General features: G+C 53.5%; 3 long non-coding RNA genes across 6 annotated transcripts in view; 2 read left to right on the forward strand and 1 right to left on the reverse strand.

The window, feature by feature from the left end:
• The window catches only part of LOC140405612 (uncharacterized), a 32,587-nt gene extending 13,932 nt beyond the window's left edge, over nucleotides 1–18,655 (forward strand). For all 4 annotated transcript variants that reach the window (XR_011938715.1, XR_011938716.1, XR_011938717.1 and 1 more), the window contains one exon: nucleotides 18,523–18,655. This is a non-coding gene — a long non-coding RNA (uncharacterized lncRNA). The remainder of the gene's footprint in view (nucleotides 1–18,522) is intronic.
• On the reverse strand, nucleotides 18,466–23,938 carry LOC140405611 (uncharacterized). Its single transcript, XR_011938713.1, has 2 exons — nucleotides 23,783–23,938; nucleotides 18,466–18,613 (listed from the first exon to the last, which is right to left on the reverse strand). It is a non-coding gene; the product is annotated as an uncharacterized lncRNA (long non-coding RNA).
• LOC140405610 (uncharacterized) lies at nucleotides 19,344–19,652 on the forward strand. The gene is made up of 2 exons (XR_011938712.1): nucleotides 19,344–19,439; nucleotides 19,473–19,652. It is a non-coding gene; the product is annotated as an uncharacterized lncRNA (long non-coding RNA).
• Nucleotides 23,939–25,138: the final 1,200 nt, after the last annotated feature.

The raw sequence follows: 25,138 nt of genomic DNA on the forward strand, positions 1-25,138 counted from the left end.
CCCTCTCAGTCCCTCTCCCTCTCAGCCCCTCTCCCTCAGTCCCTCTCCCTCTCAGCCTCTCTCCCTCTCAGTCCCTCTCCCTCTCAGTCTCTCTCCCTCTCAGTCCCTCTCCCTCTCAGCCTCTCTCCCTCTCAGCCTCTCTCCCTCTCAGCCTCTCTCCCTCTCAGCCCCTCTCCCTCTCAGCCCCTCTCCCTCTCAGCCCCTCTCCCTCTCAGCCCCTCTCCCTCTCAGCCCCTCTCCCTCTCAGTCTCTCTCCCTCTCAGCCCCTCTCCCTCTCAGCCTCTCTCCCTCTCAGCCCCTCTCCCTCTCAGCCTCTCTCCCTCTCAGCCCCTCTCCCTCTCAGCCTCTCTCCCTCTCAGCCCCTCTCCCTCTCCCTCTCAGCCCCTCTCCCTCTCCCTCTCAGCCTCTCTCCCTCTCAGCCCCTCTCCCTCTCAGCCCCTCTCCCTCTCAGCCCCTCTCCCTCTCAGCCCCTCTCCCTCTACGCCCCTCTCCCTCTACGCCCCTCTCCCTCTCAGCCCCTCTCCCTCTCAGCCCCTCTCCCTCTCAGCCCCTCTCCCTCTCCCTCTCAGCCCCTCTCCCTCTCAGCCTCTCTCCCTCTCAGCCTCTCTCTCTCTCAGCCCCTCTCTCTCTCTCAGCCCCTCTTCCTCTCAGCCTCTCTCCCTCTCAGTCCCTCTCCCTCTCAGCCCCTCTCCCTCTCAGCCTCTCTCCCTCTCAGTCCCTCTCCCTCTCAGCCTCTCTCCCTCTCAGTCCCTCTCCCTCTCAGCCCCTCTCCCTCTCAGCCTCTCTCCCTCTCAGCCCCTCTCCCTCTCAGCCCCTCTCCCTCTCAGCCCCTCTCAGCCTCTCAGCCCCTCTTCCTCTCAGCCTCTCTCCCTCTCAGTCCCTCTCCCTCTCAGCCCCTCTCCCTCAGTCCCTCTCCCTCTCAGCCTCTCTCCCTCTCAGTCCCTCTCCCTCTCAGTCTCTCTCCCTCTCAGCCCCTCTCCCTCTCAGCCCCTCTCCCTCTCAGTCTCTCTCCCTCTCACCCTCTCAGCCTCTCTCCCTCTCAGCCCCTCTCTCTCTCAGCCTCTCTCCCTCTCAGCCTCTCTCCCTCTCAGCCTCTCTCCCTCTCAGCCTCTCTCCCTCTCAGCCCCTCTCCCTCTCAGCCCCTCTCCCTCTCAGTCTCTCTCCCTCTCAGCCCCTCTCTCTCTCAGCCTCTCTCCCTCTCAGCCTCTCTCCCTCTCAGCCTCTCTCCCTCTCAGCCCCTCTCCCTCTCAGCCCCTCTCCCTCTCAGTCTCTCTCCCTCTCAGCCCCTCTCCCTCTCAGCCTCTCTCCTTCTCAGCCCCTCTCCCTCTCAGCCCCTCTCCCTCTCAGTCCCTCTCCCTCTCAGCCCCTCTCCCTCTCAGCCCCTCTCCCTCTCAGCCCCTCTCCCTCTCAGTCTCTCTCCCTCTCAGCCCCTCTCCCTCTCAGCCTCTCTCCCTCTCAGCCCCTCTCCCTCTCAGCCTCTCTCCCTCTCAGCCCCTCTCCCTCTCAGCCTCTCTCCCTCTCAGCCCCTCTCCCTCTCAGTCTCTGTCCCTCTCAGCCCCTCTCCCTCTCAGCCCCTCTCCCTCTCAGCCCCTCTCCCTCTCCCTCTCAGCCTTTCTCCCTCTCAGCCCCTCTCCCTCTCAGCCCCTCTCCCTCTCCCTCTCAGCCCCTCTCCCTCTCAGCCCCTCTCCCTCTCCCTCTCAGCCTCTCTCCCTCTCAGCCCCTCTCTCTCAGCCCCTCTCCCTCTCAGCCTCTCTCCCTCTCAGCCCCTCTCCCTCTCAGCCCCTCTCCCTCTCAGCCCCTCTCCCTCTCAGCCCCTCTTCCTCTCAGCCCCTCTTCCTCTCAGCCCCTCTCCCTCTACGCCCCTCTCCTTCTACGCCCCTCTCCCTCTCAGCCCCTCTCCCTCTCAGCCCCTCTCCCTCTCAGCCCCTCTCCCTCTCAGCCCTTCTCCCTCTCAGCCCCTCTCCCTCTCAGCCCCTCTCCCTCTCAGCCCCTCTCCCTCTCAGCCCCTCTCCCTCTCAGCCTCTCTCCCTCTCAGCCCCTCTCCCTCTCAGCCCCTCTCCCTCTCATTCTCTCTCCCTCTCAGTCTCTCTCCCTCTCAAGCCCCTCTCCCTCTCAGCCCCTCTCCCTCTCAGCCTCAGCCTCTCTCCCTCTCACCCTCTCAGCCTCTCTCCCTCTCAGCCTCTCTCCCTCTCAGCCTCTCAGCCCCTCTCCCTCTCAGCCCCTCTCAGCCTCTCAGCCCCACTCCCTCTCAGCCCCTCTCCCTCTCAGCCCCTCTCCCTCTCAGCCCCTCTCAGCCTCTCAGCCCCTCTTCCTCTCAGCCTCTCTCCCTCTCAGTCCCTCTCCCTCTCAGCCCCTCTCCCTCAGTCCCTCTCCCTCTCAGCCTCTCTCCCTCTCAGTCCCTCTCCCTCTCAGTCTCTCTCCCTCTCAGTCCCTCTCCCTCTCAGCCTCTCTCCCTCTCAGCCTCTCTCCCTCTCAGCCTCTCTCCCTCTCAGCCCCTCTCCCTCTCAGCCCCTCTCCCTCTCAGCCCCTCTCCCTCTCAGCCCCTCTCCCTCTCAGTCTCTCTCCCTCTCAGCCCCTCTCCCTCTCAGCCTCTCTCCCTCTCAGCCTCTCTCCCTCTCAGCCTCTCTCCCTCTCAGCCTCTCTCCCTCTCAGCCCCTCTCCCTCTCAGCCTCTCTCCCTCTCAGCCCCTCTCCCTCTCCCTCTCAGCCCCTCTCCCTCTCCCTCTCAGCCCCTCTCCCTCTCAGCCCCTCTCCCTCTCAGCCCCTCTCCCTCTCAGCCCCTCTCCCTCTACGCCCCTCTCCCTCTACGCCCCTCTCCCTCTACGCCCCTCTCCCTCTACGCCCCTCTCCCTCTCAGCCCCTCTCCCTCTCAGCCCCTCTCCCTCTCAGCCCCTCTCCCTCTCAGCCCCTCTCCCTCTCAGCCCCTCTCCCTCTCAGCCCCTCTCCCTCTCATTCTCTCTCCCTCTGCCTCTATCTTCTGTCTCTGTCTGTGTCTCTCCCCCTGTCGGTCTGTCTCTCCCTCTCTCTGACTGCCTGGTTCTGTTAGTCACTGTTTTCCTCTCTCCCTCTGCCTCTATCTTCTGTCTCTGTCTGTGTCTCTCCCCCTGTCGGTCTGTCTCTCCCTCTCTCTGACTGCCTGGTTCTGTTAGTCACTGTTTTCCTCTCTCCCTCTGCCTCTATCTTCTGTCTCTGTCTGTGTCTCTCCCCCTGTCGGTCTGTCTCTCCCTCTCTCTGACTGCCTGGTTCTGTTAGTCACTGTTTTCCTCTCTCCCTCTGCCTCTATCTTCTGTGTCTCTCCCCCTGTCGGTCTGTCTCTCCCTCTCTCTGACTGCCTGGTTCTGTTAGTCTCTGTTTTCCTCTCTCCCTCTGCCTCTATCTTCTGTCTCTGTCTGTGTCTCTCCCCCTGTCGGTCTGTCTCTCCCTCTCTCTGACTGCCTGGTTCTGTTAGTCACTGTTTTCCTCTCTCCCTCTGCCTCTATCTTCTGTCTCTCTCCCCCTGTCGGTCTGTCTCTCCCTCTCTCTGACTGCCTGTCTCTCTTTACATCTCTCTCACTCCCTGTCTCTGCCTGCCTGTCTGTGTGTCATTGTGTCACTCTCTTTCTGCCTGTCTCTGTGTGTAATGTGTGTCACATGTCTTAAAGGGCTCAACACAGCTGACATTGCAATAAATCCAGGTTTGAGTAAAATGCACAGGAAATATTTGGATTTGAGTTTTAGTGATGTACTGACTTTCCATTTTCCCCTTTCTCTCTGCCTATTTCTGTCCCTCTGTCTGTTTCTCTCTCTCTGTCTGTTTCTGTCTCTCTCTCCCTCCCATCTTTGTCTTCAGCGTGTGAAGTATCAGAGAGAGATAGACAGAGTGAGACAGAGAGAGAGAGAGAGAAGCCAGAGGGGCAGGGAGAGGGAAGAGGAGATTGTTGGATGGGGGTCTCTGCTGCACAGCCAGGGCACAGACCCCCACCTCCCCACCCCACATTCCTCACCCCTCCATGGTGTCCACACCTTAAACCTCAATCGACAGTGAGAAAGGGCGGGGGGAGAAACAGGGTGAGGGAGAACCAAACTGAGAGGGGTGGGGAACGTTGGGGACTCAGTTGGGGTAATTGATACTGGATCTTGGAGCGGTTGAGTCCTCCTCCGTTGTGGGGCTGCCCGTGGGATCCTGCTGTGCAGAATGGTCTTCATTGTAACTTTAGTCATTAGTACATTGACTGGTGTTTTGGGTTTTAGTTCTGTAATCATGAAAATTAAACACGTCCAGTGTGGTGGGACACTTATTCTAAATGGGATGACAGGAGATTTTCCGAGGACATTTTAATCCAGCTCTCACAAAGGGCCTGGAACGGAAAAGGCCGCGATTGGGGCCTGGTTCAATTTACCAATCGCACATTGCCCGTGTTTTACTGGAATTAATGGGAAAGGAGAGAGAGAATGGGAAAGGAGAGAGAGAATGGGAAAGGAGAGAGAGAATGGGAAAGGAGAGAGAGAGAAATGGGAAAGGAGAGAGAAATGGGATAGGAGAGAGAGAATGGGAAAGAAGAGAGAATGGGAAAGGAAAGAGAGAAAGGAAAATGAGAGAGAGAAAGGAAAATGAGAGAGAGAAAGGAAAAGGAGAGAGAGAAGTGGGAAAGGAGAGAGAGAATGGGAAAGGAAAGAGAGAAAGGAAAATGAGAGAGAGAAAGGAAAATGAGAGAAAGGAAAAGGAGAGAGAGAATAGGAAAAGGAGAGAGAGAATGGGAAAGGAGAGAGAGAATGGGAAAGGAGAGAGAGAATGGGAAAGGAGAGAGAGAATGGGAAAGGAGAGAGAGAATGGGAAAGGAGAGAATGGGAAAGGAGAGAGAGAATGGGAAAGGAGAGAGAGAGAGAATGGGAAAGGAGAGAGAGAATGGGAAAGGAGAGAATGGGAAAGGAGAGAGAGAATGGGAAAGGAGAGAGAGAGAGAATGGGAAAGGAGAGAGAGAATGGGAAAGGAGAGAATGGGAAAGGAGAGAGAGAGAGAATGGGAAAGGAGAGAGAGAATAGGAAAAGAAGAGAGAATGGGAAAGGAGAGAGAGAATGGGAAAGGAGAGAGAGAATGGGAAAGGAGAGAGAGAGAGAATGGGAAAGGAGAGAGAGAATGGGAAAGGAGAGAGAGAATGGGAAAGGAGAGAATGGGAAAGGAGAGAGAGAGAGAATGGGAAAGGAGAGAGAGAATGGGAAAGGAGAGAGAATGGGAAAGGAGAGAAAATGGGAAAGGAGAGAGAGAATGGGAAAGGAGAGAATGGGAAAGGAGAGAGAGAGAGAATGGGAAAGGAGAGAGAGAATGGGAAAGGAGAGAGAGAATGGAAAAGGAAAGAGAGAAAGGAAAATGAGAGAGAGAAAGGAAAAGGAGAGAGAGAATGGGAAAGGAGAGAGAGAATGGGAAAGGAGAGAGAGAAAGGGAAAGGAGAGAGAGAAAGGGAAAGGAGAGAGAATGGGAAAGGAGAGAATGGGAAAGGAGAGAGAGAGAGAATGGGAAAGGAGGGAGAGAATGGAAAAGTAAAGAGAGAAAGGAAAATGAGAGAGAAAAAGGAAAAGGAGAGAGAGCATGGGAAAGGAGAGAGAGAAAGGGAAAGGAGAGAGAGAGAATGGGAAAGGAGAGAGAGAAAGGGAAAGGAGAGAGAGAGAGAATACAGTAAAGGGGGAGGGAGGGAGAGAAGGGGACGGAGATTGGTAACGGTGCCTTGGAGTCTTGCTGGGCAGAGATGACCCGGAAAGTGCCTCCCGAAAGAAGCAGCCGCTGGGTTTTAAATCCATCCCCCACTTGTGAAGCTGGTGGGAGAGGGACGGGAATTGAAAATTGTTTAAGGTGACGTTTTATTGCTGGATAATTCTGCTGCCAGTTTTCCCCACACGGGGATGAATTGAGGGATTCAGTGCAATGTGCAGGAAGCATTTTGAGTTTATTGAGGTGTTGACTGGATTTCTCTCTCTCTCTGTCTGCCTGTCCACATTTGTGAATCTGAGAATTTTGTGTTTATAAAGATCCACCCTGGATAATGTTGCTGTGCAGCTTGTTTTAAAGAAGGATACAGCTCTGGGGAGGATCAGAGGATGTGGGGGGGGGGGGGACACACAGGTTACTGAGTCGGATGGTCAGCCGTGATGATGAATGGCAGAGCAGCTTGGAAGGGCCGAATGGCCTGCTCCTGGTTTCAGTGTTTAAATTGTTCCTCTGTCCGTGAGCAGCTTGTGTGTATGTGTGGGATCGAGCTGTGTACTCGCCTGGTCTGGCTCCCTATTACTTACAAACACCCGCGAGCTGACTGTAAATGTAAAAGATTGAGGGAAAGAGGGAGGCTGGGAGAGGGAGAGGCAGGCAGAGAGAGAGAGAGATGGGGAAATGGAGGGAGGGAAGGGCAGCTGAACAGGGAGGGGCTGGGAGGGGGGGTGTGAGGGGCTCAGGAAGGGTAGTGGAAAGAGACAGAGTGTAAGGAGTGTCATGATATTCAAACACACACATCATGATGGACACACTAACAGGCAAATCAGAGTACACAACACCACAACCAATCACAGACAAGAACACCAACCACATAAAAAGCACGAGCACGACACCTGGAGGTCAGTAGGTCTGGGGAGAAGGAAGCATGAAAGAGCTGTTGAAACACCACAAGCAGGGAGCCCCCCACGTGCAGAGTGCAAAGACCAAGTTGTAAATAGTGAGTTTAAATAAACAAGTGTTGTACCATATGCAACTGTGTTGGCTCTTCTGTGTGTTAGAACACCCAACACCACATGGTACAGGAGTGGATCGATACCTGCCTACCAACCTGCCATTCTGGACATGGACCACACCGGCAAACCGCAGCCGATGCAAGTCACGGGGAACCTAGGCACCAACTGGAAGCTCTACAGGCAGCGATTTGACCTGTACATCCGTGCCACCGAAAAACAGAATGTCTCGGATGATTCGAAGATTGCAATGCTCCTCTTCTACGCAGGCCCCCACCCAAATGATGTCTTTAATTCACTGGTGTTCGAGGAAGGCGAAAACCAGGCCAAATATGACACGGTCATCCTCAAAATGGACCAGCACTTCCAAACTGAAGTAAACGAAACTTTCGAAAGATACATCTTTCAGCAACGCCTGCAAGGTAAGGAGGAGCTTTTTCAACCCTTTTTGACGCACCTCCGGATTCTAGCGCAGTCCTGCGGTTACGGCACCACCACAGAGTCCATGATCAGGGACCAGATTGTTTTTGGCGTTGCCTCCAGTGGCCTACGCCAGCAGCTTCTTAAAATAAAGAGCCTCACCTTAGCGTCTGCTGTGGAAGCCTGTGTCCTCCACGAAAATGCGACCTGCCGTTTTGCCCGATTTCAGGCGTCCGAGTTGGCACGGAGGGGGTCCCCAGCCGTCGAATCGGCAAGCCAGGCCGCCCACGACGTTGAACGCATCCAGGCCGTCGATTTCTTCCCGCCCCACGGCCCGGACGACAGCGGCCGCTTCCCGCGCTTTTCGCGGTCTCCCGCGCAGGTGCGCGCCAAGAATAACGGCCACAACGAGGGACGCACTGCGCAGGCGCGCCCACCGCAAGATCGCACTGCGCATGCGCAGTGGCGCAACGAACGCCGTGACGTCATGACGTGCAGCAAGTGTGGAGGTCTACACTTAAAAGGGCAATGTCCTGCAAAATACCAACAGTGCAACAGATGTGCCATGATAGGCCACTACGCAGCCCGCTGTCGTGCGGCTCAACCCATGGATCCGGCGCATCCTCGACAACCTCGCACACGAGTCAGGACCGTCCAGCCCACGCATCAAGACTTCCAGTTAAGTGATGCAGATGACCAGGATGACTTCAGAGTTGCCGTCATTGATGTCAACAAGGTCAATGCCATCAATCCAGACGATGAGTGGTGTGCCACCCTGACGGTCAACCGATCGCGCGTCGCCTTCCGTCTGGACACCGGCGCATCCGCCAACCTGATTGCTTACTCTGCAGTCCAGGCCATGAAGGTCAAACCACTCATCACACCATCCCGGCTTAAGATGGTTGACTATAACGGGAACGTTATCCCGTCCGTAGGATCTTGCCAGCTACAGGTGACTCACAAGGGGTACACGGCCACACTCCCCTTCGAAGTTGTGGGCTCATCAAAGGACTCGTTACTGGGCGCACAAGCGTGTAAGGTCCTTCACCTGGTACAGCGCATCATGTCTCTCTCTCCAGATGAGATATCCGACTTCCCGGATGCTGAGTTCCACGCGAATCTCCATTCCCTCCTCGCTCACAACCAGGAGGTTTTTGAAGGCATGGGGACATTGCCACACACGTACAAGATTCGACTCAGACCGGACGCCATCCCTGTCGTTCACGCACCTCGCAGGGTTCCTGCGCCTCTCAAAGACCGCCTCAAGGCACAACTGCAGATTCTTCAGGACCAAGGGGTCCTATCCAAGGTCACGGAGCCCACGCCATGGGTCAGCTCCATGGTCTGTGTAAAGAAGCCCTCTGGCGAGCTCCGTATATGTATAGATCCAAAAGATCTGAACAACAACATCATGCGGGAACACTATCCCATCCCAAAACGAGAAGACCTCACCAGCGAGATGGCGCGAGCCAACATATTCACTAAATTGGATGCGTCCAAAGGATTCTGGCAGATCCAACTGGACCCGGCCAGCCGAAGACTATGCACATTCAACACCCCTTTTGGCAGATTCTGCTACAACCGGATGCCATTCGGCATCATTTCGGCATCTGAAGTATTCCACCGCATTATGGAGCAGATGATGGAAGGCATCGAAGGGGTACGTGTATATGTGGACGATATCATCATTTGGTCCACCACTCCGCAGGAACACATGCATCGTCTTCGACGTGTCTTCACCCGCATACGGCAAAATGGCCTGCGTCTCAACCGTGCGAAGTGTGCTTTCGGCCAGACGGAGCTGAAATTCCTCGGGGACCACATCTCAAGGTCCGGGGTCCGTCCCGATGCAGACAAGGTTAGCGCCATCACAGCCATGCCACGACCGGCTGACAAGAAGGCTGTCTTAAGATTCCTGGGCATGGTCAACTTCCTTGGGAAGTTCATTCCCAACCTGGCTTCTCATACAACAAACATGCGCCATCTCGTAAAAAAATCGACGGAATTCAACTGGCACCAGTCGCATCAGCAGGAATGGGAGGAGCTCAAGCACAAACTGGTCACGGCACCAGTGCTGGCCTTCTTTGACGCGACTCGCCCTACAAAGATCTCAACAGACGCCAGCCAATCTGGTATTGGAGCGGTACTCCTGCAAAAAGACAGCACGTCATCATGGGCCCCGGTTGCGTATGCCTCACGAGCCATGACCCCTACCGAACAGCGCTACGCGCAAATCGAAAAAGAATGCCTGGGCTTGTTAACTGGACTGGACAAGTTCCACGACTATGTGTATGGCCTGCCACGATTCACGGTCGAAACTGACCACCGCCCCCTGGTCAACATCATTAACAAAGACCTGAACGACATGACTCCTCGCCTCCAGCGCATCTTACTCAAACTCAGGAGGTACGATTTTGAACTGATCTACACTCCGGGGAAGGAACTCATAGTGGCGGACACTCTTTCCCGAGCAGTGAGCACACCACCAGATGCGGAGGGGTTCGTGCGTCAAATTGAGGCACACGTGACTCTGACAGCAGCAAATATGCCAGCTGATGATCCTTGTCTGGCCCACATACGCGCAGAGACGGCGACTGACCCTCTGCTGCAGCGAGTGATGCGCCACATGACGGAAGGGTGGCTAAAAGGGCAGTGCCCCCAGTTTTACAATGTGCGAGATGATCTCACCAATATAGACGGGGTCCTTATGAAATCGCATAGGATCGTCATTCCACACAGTGTGCGCCAGATGATTCTTCGTCAACTACACGAAGGCCACTTGGGTGTCGAAAAATGCAGACGAAGGGCCCGGGCGGCGGTATATTGGCCGGGTATTAATGAAGACATAGCCAACATGGTGCTCAACTGCACAACCTGTCAGAGGTTTCAGCCGGCGCAACCTCCGGAAACACTTCTACCACACGAGATGGTGACGTCCCCCTGGGCGAAGGTGGGTGTTGACCTATTTCACGCGCTCGGCAGAGATTACATTGTTATTATAGACTACTTCTCAAACTACCCGGAAGTCATGCCTCTCCATGATCTGACGTCGTCCGCAGTCATTGGGGCCTGCAAGGAAACGTTTGCTCGCCATGGCATTCCAAGGACTGTCATGTCAGACAATGGACCTTGTTTTGCCAGCCGTGAATGGTCGTCCTTTGCCGCAGCATATGGTTTCACTCATGTGACATCCAGCCCTCTGCATCCACAATCGAACGGGAAGGCTGAAAAGGGTGTCCACATCGCAAAGCGGCTCCTGTGCAAGGCGGCTGATGCCGGATCGGACTTCAACCTTGCCTTGCTGGCCTATCGATCGGCCCCGTTATCCACGGGCCTCTCGCCAGCGCAGCTACTAATGGGTCGCTCCCTCAGGACGACGGTACCTTCCGTCCTGGCACCGACAACAGACCATGAGGCGGTTCTTCGGGACATGCAACTGCAGCGTGATCGCCAGAAAGGTCGGTACGACACACGAGCGACGGACCTGCCCCCCCTGTCCTCCGGAGACAAAGTACGCGTCCATCAACCGTATGGTGGCTGGTCAGCACCGGCCGAAGTCCTCCGACAAGTGGCTCCCCGCTCGTTCCTGGTTCGCATGCCGGATGGTTCCGTGCGTCGCCGCAATCGGCGCGCCCTTCGCCGACTTCCACGTTCACAGCCACACAACACGCCAGATCCTCAACAGGCTTCCGAGGATGACTTTGTGGAGCTGCCGCACATCACGCCCTTTCCATCGCCACCCATGGCCATGCCTGCACAGCAGCCGGTGGTTCTTGATCCACCCTTAAGGCGGTCAACCCGAATTCGTCGCAAACCCATTAGAATGGACTTATAATACAGTTCATATGTTTAATAAGTTGGACAATTTTACATGATAACCTGTTGTTGTTTATCGTTCCAGATGTCGTCTGACTGGACAACTGTTCAAAATTTTTTTTCTTCTTCTCTCGTTCGCATTTCTGTTATGTTATGGTACAACTGGATTCATGTGACGCACTCGACATCGCCCCATGTACATAGTTCCGTCATAGACACATGCTGCACACGACACACACACACTCTTAGATGCACTCACGTCACGATCATATTTATTACCACGTAGGCACATATCTTTGTAAAAAGGGGGGATGTCATGATATTCAAACACACACATCATGATGGACACACTAACAGGCAAATCAGAGTACACAACACCACAACCAATCACAGACAAGAACACCAACCACATAAAAAGCACGAGCACGACACCTGGAGGTCAGTAGGTCTGGGGAGAAGGAAGCATGAAAGAGCTGTTGAAACACCACAAGCAGGGAGCCCCCCACGTGCAGAGTGCAAAGACCAAGTTGTAAATAGTGAGTTTAAATAAACAAGTGTTGTACCATATGCAACTGTGTTGGCTCTTCTGTGTGTTAGAACACCCAACACCACAAGGAGGGGGGCCCCCTCTCCCTCTCAGCCTCTCTCCCTCTCAGCCCCTCTCCCTCTCAGCCCCTCTCCCTCTCAGCCTCTCCCTCTCAGCCCCTCTCCCTCTCAGCCTCTCCCTCTCAGACCCTCTCCCTCTCAGACCCTCTCCCTCTCAGCCCCTCTCCCTCTCAGCCCCTCTCCCTCTCAGCCCCTCCCTCTCAGCCCCTCGCCCTCTCAGTCCCTCTCCCTCTCAGCCCCTCTCCCTCTCAGTCTCTCTCCCTCTCAGCCCCTCTCCCTCTCAGCCTCTCTCCCTCTCAGCCCCTCTCCCTCTCAGCCCCTCTCCCTCTCAGCCTCTCTCCCTCTCAGCCCCTCTCCCTCTCAGCCTCTCTCCCTCTCAGCCTCTCTCCCACTCAGCCCATCTCCCTCTCAGTCTCTCTCCCTCTCAGCCCCTCTCCCTCTCAGCCTCTCTCCCTCTCAGCCTCTCTCCCTCTCAGCCCCTCTCCCTCTCAGCCCCTCTCCCTCTCAGCCCCTCTCCCTCTCAGTCTCTCTCCCTCTCAGTCTCTCTCCCTCTCAGTCTCTCTCCCTCTCAGCCCCTCTCCCTCTCAGCCTCTCTCCCTCTCAGCCCCTCTCCCTCTCAGCCTCTCTCCCTCTCAGCCCCTCTCCCTCTCAGCCCCTCTCCCTCTCAGTCTCTCTCCCTCTCAGCCCCTCTCCCTCTCAGCCTCTCTCCCTCTCAGCCTCTCTCCCTCTCAGCCCCTCTCCCTCTCAGCCCCTCTCCCTCTCAGCCCCTCTCCCTCTCAGTCCCTCTCTCTCTCAGTCCCTCTCCCTCTCAGCCCCTCTCCCTCTCAGCCTCTCTCCCTCTCAGCCCCTCTCCCTCTCAGCCCCTCTCCCTCTCAGCCTCTCTCCCTCTCAGTCTCTCTCCCTCTCAGCCTCTCTCCCTCTCAGCCTCTCTCCCTCTCAGCCTCTCTCCCTCTCAGCCCCTCTCCCTCTCAGTCCCTCTCTCTCTCAGTCCCTCTCCCTCTCAGCCCCTCTCCCTCTCAGCCTCTCTCCCTCTCAGTCTCTCTCCCTCTCAGCCTCTCTCCCTCTCAGCCCCTCTCCCTCTCAGCCTCTCTCCCTCTCAGCCTCTCTCCCTCTCAGTCTCTCTCCCTCTCAGTCCCTCTCCCTCTCAGTCTCTCTCCCTCTCAGCCTCTCTCCCTCTCAGCCTCTCTCCCTCTCAGCCCCTCTCCCTCTCAGCCTCTCTCCCTCTCAGTCTCTTCCAGATTTCTCTCTGATGGAGAGAATTGGGCGGTTGCGACACCCAACGTGTGGTAACATTCAAGGCTCTGGGCCTAGTGCTGGGCAGAGGGATTGGAGCAGATTCGAGTATTTACACTTGTCTCTCCAGGCTTGGTGGGTGGAAGGGCCTGTTCTGTGCGGTCTGATTCTGTGCAGATCAGGCTCAGAGAGGGATAGAGAGAGCGAGAGAGAGAGAGAAATGAAATGAGAGGGAGGGAAAGAAATGAAAAGTGAGAGAGGGAGAGAAATGAAAAGAGAGAGGGAGAGAGAGAGAAATGAAATGAGAGAGAGGGAAGGAGAGAAATGAAATGAGAGGGAGGGAGGGAGAGAAATGAAATGAGAGAGAGGGAAGGAGAGAAATTAAATGAGAGAGAGGGAAGGAGAGAAATGAAAAGTGAGAGAGGGAGTGAAATGAAAAGAGAGAGAGAGAGAGAGAAATGAAATGAGAGAAAGAGAGATGGAGGCAGAGGTAAGTGATGGAAGTTGAAGGCTGGGGATGTGAAGGGGATCTGGAGGGGTGGGGGAGAGAGACAGAGTGTGTGGGAGGGGTGTCCTGCACCATGGTGGTACTGCCAGTGGGATCTTGCTGTGTAGAATTGCCTTCATTGCTCATGTACACTGACTGGAGGGGTGATTGGATCTGATTGTGCAATTAGGACGGAGATAGAGGAGAGTGCAAAGCCAGAGGGAGCGGAGGGAGAGACAAGAATCGTGGATGGGGGTTTCCTGGTGTAGAGTCAGGGTCCAGCACCCTCCCCCCACCCCCTCCCCTTGCGCCCACACAACCCGCCCCATGTTCCCCGCAAGGCGACACTGTCCACACTGGGGGGTGGGGAATATTGGGGGCTGTGTGGGTGAAAGAGAGCCAGTGAGGCGATGGGGTGGGAGGGGGGATCCAGAGACAGCAAAGCAGAGGTGGACATTGGTTGGTGGGTCAAGGGAAGGGGGGATAAAGACACTGGATCTGACGGTTTCCAGTGTGGGATCTTGCTGTGCGAGGCTGTGGGCAATATTGACGTGGGGCGGTGGGGCTGGAGAATCACTCTCCACTTGGGAGAGGCGAGCTTTGATCAGGAATAGTCAGCGTGGCAGAGGGAGGCCGTGCTGAACCAATGGGACTGAATTATTGGAGGAGGTGACCAGATGAGGGTGGTGCAGTTGATGTAGTTTATCTGGGTTGCAGCCAAGCCTCTGACAAGGCCCCACATGGGAGACTGACAAAGAAGTCAAATGCACATGGGAGATGGGGTAACTTGGAAGCAGAACTGAGTTAGTGATAGGAGACAGAGGGAGGTGGGAGAAGGCTGTTTGTGCGACTGGAGGCCAGTCACAGAGTGAAAGATGTTACAGCATGGAAACGGTCCCTTCGGCCCAGCTTGTCCGTGCCGCCCAGTTTCTATCACTAAGCTAGTCCCACTTGCCCGCATTTGCCCCATATCCCTCTGTACCCACCCTGCCCACGGATACCACATTGCAGTGTGTGTGTGGGATCCTGCTGTGCGAGGATGAGGGACATATTGAAGTGGAGTAAGAGGGGGTAGTTTGTTTGGAGAGAGGTAAATGTTCTAGGGAGTTTGTGGGATCGGACTGTGCGCTGCCACTGTACCATGGAACATACTGACTTCCGAGTGTTTGTGAGAGAGGGAGAGGTGACTGATGGAAGGGGAAGCGTCAGGATTAATACTGAATGAGGAAACAGCGGCAATCCTGGAGCCATTGGCTCGGGAGACATTATCTTTGACTTTAATGAGTTTTTGACAGTAAAATTCTCTCGTCCCACATTGTTGTAATGAAGTAAAGATGCTCCATCTGTGCTGTAATTGAGTAGCAGGAGCTAAATCGGTGTTGTAATTAATAATTGTGCTCCCTCAGTGTTGTAATTGGGTATCGGGTGCTCCCTCAGTGTTGTAATTGGGTATCGGGTGCTCCCTCAGTGTTGTAATTGGGTATCGGGTGCTCCCTCAGTGTTGTAATTGGGTATCGGGTGCTCCCTCAGTGTTGTAATTGGGTATCGGGTGCTCAGTCAGTGTTGTAATTGGGTATCGGGTGCTCAGTCAGTGTTCTAATTGGGTATCGGGTGCTCCCTCAGTGTTGTAATAGGGTATCGGGTGCTCCTTCAGTGTTGTAATTGGGTATCGGGTGCTCCCTCAGTGTTGTAATTGGGTATCGGGTGCTCCCTCAGTGTTGTAATTGGGTATCGGGTGCTCAGTCAGTGTTGTAATTGGGTATCGGGTGCTCAGTCAGTGTTGTAATTGGGTATCGGGTGCTCCCTCAGTGTTGTAATTGAGTATCGGGTGCTCAGTCAGTGTTGTAATTGGGTATCGGGTGCTCCCTCAGTGTTGTAATTGGGTATCGGGTGCTCAGTCAGTGTTGTAATTGGGTATCGGGTGCTCCCTCTGTGTTGTAATTGGGTATCGGGTGCTCCCTCAGTGTTGTAATTGGGTATCGGGTGCTCCCTCAGTGTTGTAATTGTGTATCGGGTGCTCAGTCAGTGTTGTAATTGGGTATCGGGTGCTCCCTCAGTGTTGTAATTGGGTATCGGGTGCTCCGTCAGTGTTGTAATTGGGTATTGAGTGCTCCCTCAGTGTTGTAATTGGGTATCGGGTGCTCCCTCAGTGTTGTAATTGGGTATCGGGTGCTCCCTCAGTGTTGTAATTGGGTATCGGGTGCTCCGTCAGTGTTGTAATTGGGTATCGAGTGCTCCCTCAGTGTTGTAATTGGGTATCGGGTGCTCCCTCAGTGTTGTAATTGGGTATCGGGTGCTCCCTCAGTGTTGTAATTGGGTATCGGGTGCTCCCTCAGTGTTGTAATTGGGTATCGGGTGCTCCCTCAGTGTTGTAATTGGGTATTGAATGCTCCCTGAGTGTTGTAATTGGGTATGGGGTGCTCCCTCAGTGTTGTAATTGGGTATCGGGTGCTCCCTGAGTGTTGTAATTGGGTATGGGGTGCTCCCTCAGTGTTGTAATTGGGTATCGGGTGCTCCCTCAGTGTTGTAATTGGGTATCGGGTGCTCCCTCAGTGTTGTAATTGTGTATCGGGTGCTCAGTCAGTGTTGTAATTGTGTATCGGGTGCTCCCTCAGTGTTGTAATTGGGTATCGGGTGCTCCGTCAGTGTTGTAATTGGGTATTGAGTGCTCCCTCAGTGTTGTAATTGGGTATCGGGTGCTCCCTCAGTGTTGTAATTGGGTATCGGGTGCTCCGTCAGTGTTGTAATTGGGTATTGAGTGCTCCCTCAGTGTTGTAATTGGGTATCGGGTGCTCCCTCAGTGTTGTAATTGGGTATCGGGTGCTCCCTCAGTGTTGTAATTGGGTATCGGGTGCTCAGTCAGTGTTGTAATTGGGTATCGGGTGCTCCCTCTGTGTTGTAATTGGGTATCGGGTGCTCCGTCAGTGTTGTAATTGGGTATTGAGTGCTCCCTCAGTGTTGTAATTGGGTATCGGGTGCTCCCTCAGTGTTGTAATTGGGTATCGGGTGCTCCCTCAGTGTTGTAATTGGGTATCGGGTGCTCAGTCAGTGTTGTAATTGGGTATGGGGTGCTCCCTCAGTGTTGTAATTGGGTATCGGGTGCTCCCTCAGTGTTGTAATTGGGTATCGGGTGCTCCCTCAGTGTTGTAATTGTGTATCGGGTGCTCAGTCAGTGTTGTAATTGTGTATCGGGTGCTCCCTCAGTGTTGTAATTGGGTATCGGGTGCTCCGTCAGTGTTGTAATTGGGTATTGAGTGCTCCCTCAGTGTTGTAATTGGGTATCGGGTGCTCCCTCAGTGTTGTAATTGGGTATCGGGTGCTCCGTCAGTGTTGTAATTGGGTATTGAGTGCTCCCTCAGTGTTGTAATTGGGTATCGGGTGCTCCCTCAGTGTTGTAATTGGGTATCGGGTGCTCCCTCAGTGTTGTAATTGGGTATCGGGTGCTCAGTCAGTGTTGTAATTGGGTATCGGGTGCTCCCTCTGTGTTGTAATTGGGTATCGGGTGCTCCGTCAGTGTTGTAATTGGGTATTGAGTGCTCCCTCAGTGTTGTAATTGGGTATCGGGTGCTCCCTCAGTGTTGTAATTGGGTATCGGGTGCTCCCTCAGTGTTGTAATTGGGTATCGGGTGCTCAGTCAGTGTTGTAATTGGGTATCGGGTGCTCCCTCTGTGTTGTAATTGGGTATCGGGTGCTCCGTCAGTGTTGTAATTGGGTATCGGGTGCTCCCTCAGTGTTGTAATTGGGTATTGAATGCTCCCTCAGTGTTGTAATTGGGTATCGGGTGCTCCCTCAGTGTTGTAATTGGGTATCGGGTGCTCCCTCAGTGTTGTAATTGGGTATCGGGTGCTCCCTCAGTGTTGTAATTGGGTATCGGGTGCTCCCTCAGTGTTGTAATTGTAAAGCAGAGCGGCTGAAAGGGTCGCAGTCCTCAGCAATGGCAGAGAGCTGGATAGACACGATAGGTACAATTGCTCCAGGAGGGACAGAGGTGCAGGAAAGGGGAGTTGCCTTTTTCAGTAAGGGGAGCGTCACGGCAGCAGTCAAGAGATGAAATAACCGAGGAATCATCCAGTGATGTTTTGTGGGTGGAACCAAGGATGGGATGGTGACCTCATTGGGATTGTACCCAAACAGTCAACAGGAATTAGAAGCTGAAATATGCAGGGAGATTGGGGAAACTTGCAGGGTAGGGGGAGTCTGAGGGGGGGAGGGGGGACAGAGGGGGAGATATTGGGGGGGGAGACAGAGGGGGAGAGGGAGACAGAGAGGTAGAGGGTGGGGGGAAGACAGAGGGGGAAGAGGGTGGGGGGGAAGACAGAGGGGGAAAAGGGTAAACACCAGTCCTGGAGTGAGCAGGGAGAGTGGGGGAGGGGAAAGTGTCGGATATCTATCAGGATTTGTTGGAGGCGGAGGAGACCCCGGTGGAGGAACTGAAGGGCAAGTGGGAGGAGTTAGGTGGGGAGTTAGAGGCGGGTCTGTGGGCGGATGCCCGCAGGGTTAATTCCTCCTCATCATGTGCCAGGCTCAGCCTAGTACAGTTTAAGGTGGTACACCGGGCACACATGAAGGTGGCGAGGATGAGCAAGTTTTTCGGGGTAGACGATAGATGTGCGAGACGTGCGGGAAGCCCAGCAAACCACGTCCACATGTTTTGGGCATGCCCGAAGCTTAGAGGGTTTTGCTCGAGCAATGTGCTCGACACCCGGGCGGTGCCGAGTCCGGAGGTGGCGATCTTTGGAGTGTCAGAAGAACCCGGAGTACAGGGAGTGAAATAGGCCGACGTTCTGGTCTTTGCCTCCCTGGTAGCCCGGAGACGGATCCTTTTAATGTGGAGGCACTCGGAGCCCCCGAGCGTGGAGACTTGGCTCAGTGACATGGCTGGGTTCCTCAAGCTGGAGAAAATAAAGTTTGCCTTGAGGGGGTCAATGCTGGGGTTCTCTCGGAGGACGCAGCCGTTCGTCGACTTTCTGGGGGCGAATTAAAGTGTCGGCAGAAGCAGCACTCTGAAGGGGGGGGGGGAAGTGCAATATGGTTAAGGGATGTACAGGAGGGGTTGGGTGGGAAATATCTCCTTTACTATGTTGATGGTTATGTTGTTATTGCTTTTGTTATTGTTATCAATAAAAATATATTTTTTTGAAACAACTAAACTGTTGCAGCGTTCGGCCGTGTTTATAAAATGGGTTTTATAAAACAGATTGGGGGCAGTCCCAGGATGTTGCTGTGCCTTTATTATTTCAATAATGCTTTGCTGTAATCAATTTCCAGCTTTCTCTTCCCGAGGAGAGTTGATTTTGAAGCTTGGACGACACAAAGAGAATCCTTCCTCGGCGAGGAATCCTCAGACAGGAGTTCGAACCTGAGAGAAACAGAATAAATGTCAATGTGTCTTTGTCCGTCATTATTGGGGTTTCATTATTCTGATGGGTACTCAAGTGTTGGGCTCTTTTGTTTTTTTGGAAGCGGGGGGGGGGGGGTGGGGGGGGAGGGTGCAGGAGTCTCAGTGTCTCTGGGGGGGCGGGGGGTGCAGGAGTCTCTGTCTCTGGGGGGCGGGGGGGGGTGCAGGAGTCTCAGTGTCTCTGGGGGGGGCGGGGGTGGGGGGGGAGAGGCAGGAGTCAGTGTCTCTGGGGGGAGTGGGAGACCGGTGACATTTTCACACTGAGGGTTGGGTGAGTTATTCCAGTGAACAAGATGTCGTGTGGGAGCAGGAGGGAGCGCAGCCTCAGGTGATTAAGGAGGTGGAGTGTGGGAACAGGAGGGAGCGCAGCCTCAGGTGATTAAGGAGGTGGAGTGTGGGAGCAGGAGGGAGCGCAGCCTCAGGTGATTAAGGAGGTGGAGTGTGGGAGCAGGAGGGAGCGCAGCCTCAGGTGATTAAGGAGGTGGAGTGTGGGAGCAGGAGGGAGCGCAGCCTCAGGTGATTAAGGAGGTGGAGTGTGGGAGCAGGAGGGAGCGCAGCCTCAGGTGATTAAGGAGGTGGAGTGTGGGAGCAGGAGGGAGCGCAGCCTCAGGTGATTAAGGAGGTGGAGTGTGGGAGCAGGAGGGAGCGCAGCCTCAGGTGATTAAGGAGGTGGAGTGTGGGAACAGGAGGGAGCGCAGCCTCAGGTGATTAAGGAGGTGGGGAGCAGGAGGGAACACCCCCTCAGGAAGGGATTAAGGAGGTGGGGCAGGAGGGAACGTAGCCTCAGGTGATTAAGGGGCAGGAGAGAACGAAGCCTCAGGAAGGGATTAAGGAGAAGTGGGGAGCAGGAGGGGTCTGGTGTGTTTAATAAATTAAATAGTAGATTTGCACCTTCATTTCATTTAAACTCTCCCCATGTGGGTCAGGGTTTTGTAAGGGGGCGAACGGAACCCCCCCCAGCTCAGTATCTACATTGGCAATAAAATGTGTAAACAACCAACCTGACCCGAGGATTATGTATTTTATCCAGGGGGGATATTTTTGGGGAAGAATGTGTGGGGGGGAGGGGAGTATAATAGGGTTGAAAATATTTGGGGGGGAATATTTGTAGAAAAAAAAAATAACGGGGGGGGGGCAAATTGAGGGGGGTATAAAATTGGGGGGGGAAATAATTTTTGCCGGGGGGCAAATTTGAGGGGGGTAATTTGAAGGGGGGGCAATTTGAGGGGGGGCAAATTTGAGGTGGCATAAAATTGGCGGGGAAATAATTTTGGCTGGGGGGCAATTTGAGGGGGCATAAAATTGGGGGGGAAATAATTTTTGCTGGGGGGCAAATTTGAGGGGGGGGGCAAATTTGAGGGGGGGGCAATTTGAGGGGGGGGAAATTTGAGGGGGGGGAAATTTGAGGGAGGGCAATTTGAGGGGGCATAAAATTGGGGGGGAAATAATTTTGGCTGGGGGGCAAATTTGAGGGGGGGGCAATTTGAGGGGGGCAAATTTGAGGGGGGGGCAATTTGAGGGGGGGGCAATTTGAGGGGGGGGAAATTTGAGGGAGGGCAATTTGAGGGGGCATAAAATTGGGGGGGAAATAATTTTGGCTGGGGGGCAAATTTGAGGGGGGGGCAATTTGAGGGGGGGGGGCAATTTGAGGGGCAAATTTGAGGGGGGGCAAATTTGAGGGGGGGGCAAATTTGAGGGGGGCAAATTTGAGGGGGGCAAATTTGAGGGGGGGGCAATTTGAGGGGGCATAAAATTGGGGGGGAAATAATTTCGGCCGGGGGGGCAAATTTGAGGGGGGAATATTTGTAGAAAAAAAATGAGGGGGGGGGAATAATTTTGCCGGGGGGGGGCAAATTTGAGGGGGCTTAAATTTGGGGGGGGGTATTAATTTTGGCCGGGGGGCAAATTTGAGGGGGGGATAAAATTGGCGGGGGGGGGTAAAATTGGCGGGGGGGGGGGGGGGAAATTGGCGCGGGGGGGATAAAATTGGCGGGGGGGGGATAAAATTGGCGGGGGGGAACAGAACCCAGCAGGAGGGGCAGAATCCAGCAAGGGGGCGGGGGGGGGCCGAACCCAGCCGGGGGGGGGGGGGGGGCAGAGAAAGACAGAGAGAGAGAAAGGACAGAGAGAGAAAGAAAGACAGAGAGAGAGATAGAAAGAAAGACAGAGAGAGAGAGAGAAAGAAAGACAGAGAGAGAGAGAAAGAAAGACAGAGAGAGAGAGAGAAAGAAAGACAGAGAGAGAGAGAGAGAAGGAAAGACAGAGAGAGAGAGAGAGAAGGAAAGACAGAGAGAGAGAGAGAAGGAAAGACAGAGAGAGAGAGAAGGAAAGACAGAGAGAGAGAGAAGGAAAGACAGAGAGAGAGAGAAGGAAAGACAGAGAGAGAGAGAAGGAAAGACAGAGAGAGAGAGAAGGAAAGACAGACAGAGAGAGAAGGAACAGAGAGAGAAGGAACAGAGAGAGAAGGACAGAGAGAGAAGGACAGAGAGAGAATGGCAGAGAGAGAAGGGCAGAGAGAGAAGGACAGAGAGAGTAGGACAGAGAGAGTAGGACAGAGAGAGAAGGGCAGAGAGAGAAGGGCAGAGAGAGAAGGACAGAGAGAGAAGGACAGAGAGAGAAGGACAGAGAGAGAAAGGCAGAGAGAGAGAAAGGCAGAGAGAGAGAAAGAGAGAGAGAGAGAAAGGACAGAGAGAGAGAAAGACAGAGAGAGAAAGACAGAGAGAGAGAAAGACAGAGAGAGAAAGACAGAGAGAGAGAAAGGCAGAGAGAGAGAAAGGCAGAGAGAGAGAGAGGCAGAGAGAGAGAGAGAGAAAGAAAGACAGAGAAAGACAGAGGCAGAGAGAGAGAGAGAGAAAGAAAGACAGAGAAAGACAGAGAGAGAAAGACAGAGAGAGAGAAAGGCAGAGAGAGAGAAAGGCAGAGAGAGAGAGAGAGAAGGAAAGACAGAGAAAGACAGAGAGAGAGAAGGAAAGACAGAGAGAGAGAGAGAAGGAAAGACAGAGAGAGAGAGAGAAGGAAAGACAGAGAGAGAAGGAAAGACAGAGAGAGAAGGACAGAGAGAGAGAAAGGCAGAGAGAGAGAAAGGCAGAGAGAGAGAGAAAGGCAGAGAGAGAGAGAGGCAGAGAGAGAGAAAGGCAGAGAGAGAGAAAGACAGAGAGAGAAGGACAGAGAGAGAAAGGCAGAGAGAGAGAAAGGCAGAGAGAGAGAAAGGCAGAGAGAGAGAAAGGCAGAGAGAGAGAAAGGCAGAGAGAGAGAAAGGCAGAGAGAGAGAAAGGCAGAGAGAGAGAGAGAGAAGGAAAGACAGAGAAAGAGAGAGAGAGAAGGAAAGACAGAGAGAGAGAGAGAAGGAAAGACAGAGAGAGAGAGAGAAGGAAAGACAGAGAGAGAAGGAAAGACAGAGAGAGAAGGACAGAGAGAGAGAAAGGCAGAGAGAGAGAAAGGCAGAGAGAGAGAGAAAGGCAGAGAGAGAGAGAGGCAGAGAGAGAGAAAGGCAGAGAGAGAGAAAGACAGAGAGAGAAGGACAGAGAGAGAAAGGCAGAGAGAGAGAAAGGCAGAGAGAGAGAAAGGCAGAGAGAGAGAAAGGCAGAGAGAGAGAAAGGCAGAGAGAGAGAGAGAGAAGGAAAGACAGAGAAAGAGAGAGAGAGAAGGAAAGACAGAGAGAGAGAGAGAAGGAAAGACAGAGAGAGAGAGAGAAGGAAAGACAGAGAGAGAGAGAAGGAAAGACAGAGAGAGAGAGAGAAGGAAAGACAGAGAGAGAGAGAAGGAAAGACAGAGAGAGAGAAGGAAAGACAGAGAGAGAGAAGGAAAGACAGAGAGAGAGAAGGAAAGACAGAGAGAGAGAAGGAAAGACAGAGAGAGAGAAGGAAAGACAGAGAGAGAGAAGGAAAGACAGAGAGAGAAGGAAAGACAGAGAGAGAAGGAAAGACAGAGAGAGAAGGACAGAGAGAGAGAAAGGCAGAGAGAGAGAAAGGCAGAGAGAGAGAGAAAGGCAGAGAGAGAGAGAGGCAGAGAGAGAGAAAGGCAGAGAGAGAGAAAGACAGAGAGAGAAGGACAGAGAGAGAAAGGCAGAGAGAGAGAAAGGCAGAGAGAGAGAAAGGCAGAGAGAGAAAGGCAGAGAGAGAGAAAGGCAGAGAGAGAAAGGCAGAGAGAGAGAAAGGCAGAGAGAGAGAAAGGCAGAGAGAGAGAGAGGCAGAGAGAGAGAAAGGCAGAGAGAGAGAGAGGCAGAGAGAGAGAAAGGCAGAGAGAGAGAAAGGCAGAGAGAGAGAAAGACAGAGAGAGAAGGACAGAGAGAGAAAGGCAGAGAGAGAGAAAGGCAGAGAGAGAGAAAGGCAGAGAGAGAGAAAGGCAGAGAGAGAGAAAGACAGAGAGAGAGAAAGAAGGACAGAGAGAAAGAAGGACAGAGAGAGAGAAAGGACAGAGAGAGAGAAAGGACAGAGAGAGAGAAAGGACAGAGAGAGAGAAAGGACAGAGAGAGAGAAAGAAGGACAGAGAGAGACAGAGAGAAAAAGGAGAGAGAGAGAGAGAAAGACAGAGAGAGAGAAAGGACAGAGAGAGAGAAAGAAGGACAGAGAGAGACAGAGAGAAAAAAGAGAGAGAGAGAGAGAAAGACAGAGAGAGAAAGACAGAGAGAGAAAGAAGGACAGAGAGAGAGAAAGGAGGACAGAGAGAGAGAAAGAAGGACAGAGAGAGAGAAAGAAGGTCAGAGAGAGAGAAAGAAGGACAGAGAGAGAGAAAGGACAGAGAGAGAGAAAGAAGGACAGAGAGAAAGGACAGAGAGAGAGAAAGAAGGATAGAGAGAGAGAAAGAAGGACAGAGAGAGAGAAAGGACAGAGAGAGAGAAAGAAGGACAGAGAGAGAGACAGAGACAAAGACACAGAGAGAGAGACAGAGACAAAGACAGAGAGAGAGACAGAGACAAAGACAGAGACGGTGAGAAAGTCAGCGTGGAGAAAAGCTGGATCGTACATCATAATGCAATTAAAGACAGAGATTGAAACTGGAAAAAGTCAGGGAGAGAGAGAGATTGGGTGGAATGCAGTGAGAGAGAGAGAGAGTGGATTGAAAAGAGACAGAGTCAATAGCAGAATGAGGCAGGAATCAAAGAGACAGAAATTGGAGTTTCATACTCACCTTTCCACGTGATCTCCATGGCTTGATTCACCCTCAGCTCAGCCTCGGTGGTGGGGAGAGAGATCTCAGTCAGGAGTGTACTGTGGGGTGTAAAATATCAGAGCTGGGACTCCATGCTCACACACACATTCACACACACAGAGCGAAGACACCTATACTTACCAAGTCCACATGGTGAAGAGAGAGAAAATGGATCCCTACTCTTTAAATACCCCAAATGAGTCACAAAAAGAATCCCCACCTCCCCACTAATGATACCCAACCAGCTCACGGTTACCCTCACCTGAACACACCTCCTCCAGGTCTGGGCCAGACCAAGAGAAACCTCAGAGATTGGGAGGGTGTGTTGTCAACCCCTGCTCAATGGATTATCCCAGGGCTGTGTCTCTCTCTCTCTCTCTTGCCCCTCACCTCAGCACCTCAGCCACAATGCAGATTCCAATGAACACCATCTACAACTGGCCATTGCAGCTTGATCATCTTCGACTACAGAAGGTACAGCCAATCCTGATTTGCTGCTTTATGTTAAGTTTCCACAGACATCCATTTCTTCCAAACACTCTTGCTGCTTTTACAGCGGGAGCTCACGTGTGTCTGTGTGTGTGTGTGTCCGTGTGTGTGTCCCTGTGTGTGTGCATTTAGGCAATCGCTACAGTTTAGAGCTGGAAAACGTTACACATTTCAGAATCTTAGCACTCGCTGAGCAAAGGGGAGAGATCTGATGCTTAAACAAGTAGCCTCAGAGAGAGACAGGAGGCTCAGCTCTCTGTAAACTGTACCTCACACACACAGCTCCTGTGTCACAGGCAATCCAGGCTCAGCTCTCTGTAAACTGTAAACTGTACCCCACACACACTCAGCTCCTGTGTCACAGGCAATCCAGGCCCAGCTCTCTGTAAACTGTACCCCACACACTCAGCTACGCAACAACTCCTGTGTCACAGGCAATCCAGGCCCAGCTCTCTGTAAACTGTACCCCACACTCACACTCAGCTACGCAACAACTCCTGTGTCACAGGCAATCCAGGCTCAGCTCTCTGTAAACTGTATCCCGCACTCACACTCAGCTACACAACAACTCCTGTGTCACAGGCAATCCAGGCCCAGCTCTCTATAAACTGTACCCCACTCACACTCAGCTCCTGTGTCACAGGCAATCCAGGCCCAGCTCTCTGTAAACTGTACCCCCCACACACACTCAGCTACACAACAACTCCTGTGTCACAGGCAATCCAGGCCCAGCTCTCTATAAAATGTACCCCACTCACACTCAGCTCCTGTGTCACAGGCAATCCAGGCCCAGCTCTCTGTAAACTGTACCCCCCACACACACTCAGCTACACAACAACTCCTGTG

The sequence above is a fragment of the Scyliorhinus torazame genome, unplaced genomic scaffold (genome assembly GCF_047496885.1).
Source record: "Scyliorhinus torazame isolate Kashiwa2021f unplaced genomic scaffold, sScyTor2.1 scaffold_150, whole genome shotgun sequence".
NCBI classification, from domain to species: Eukaryota; Metazoa; Chordata; class Chondrichthyes; order Carcharhiniformes; family Scyliorhinidae; genus Scyliorhinus; species Scyliorhinus torazame.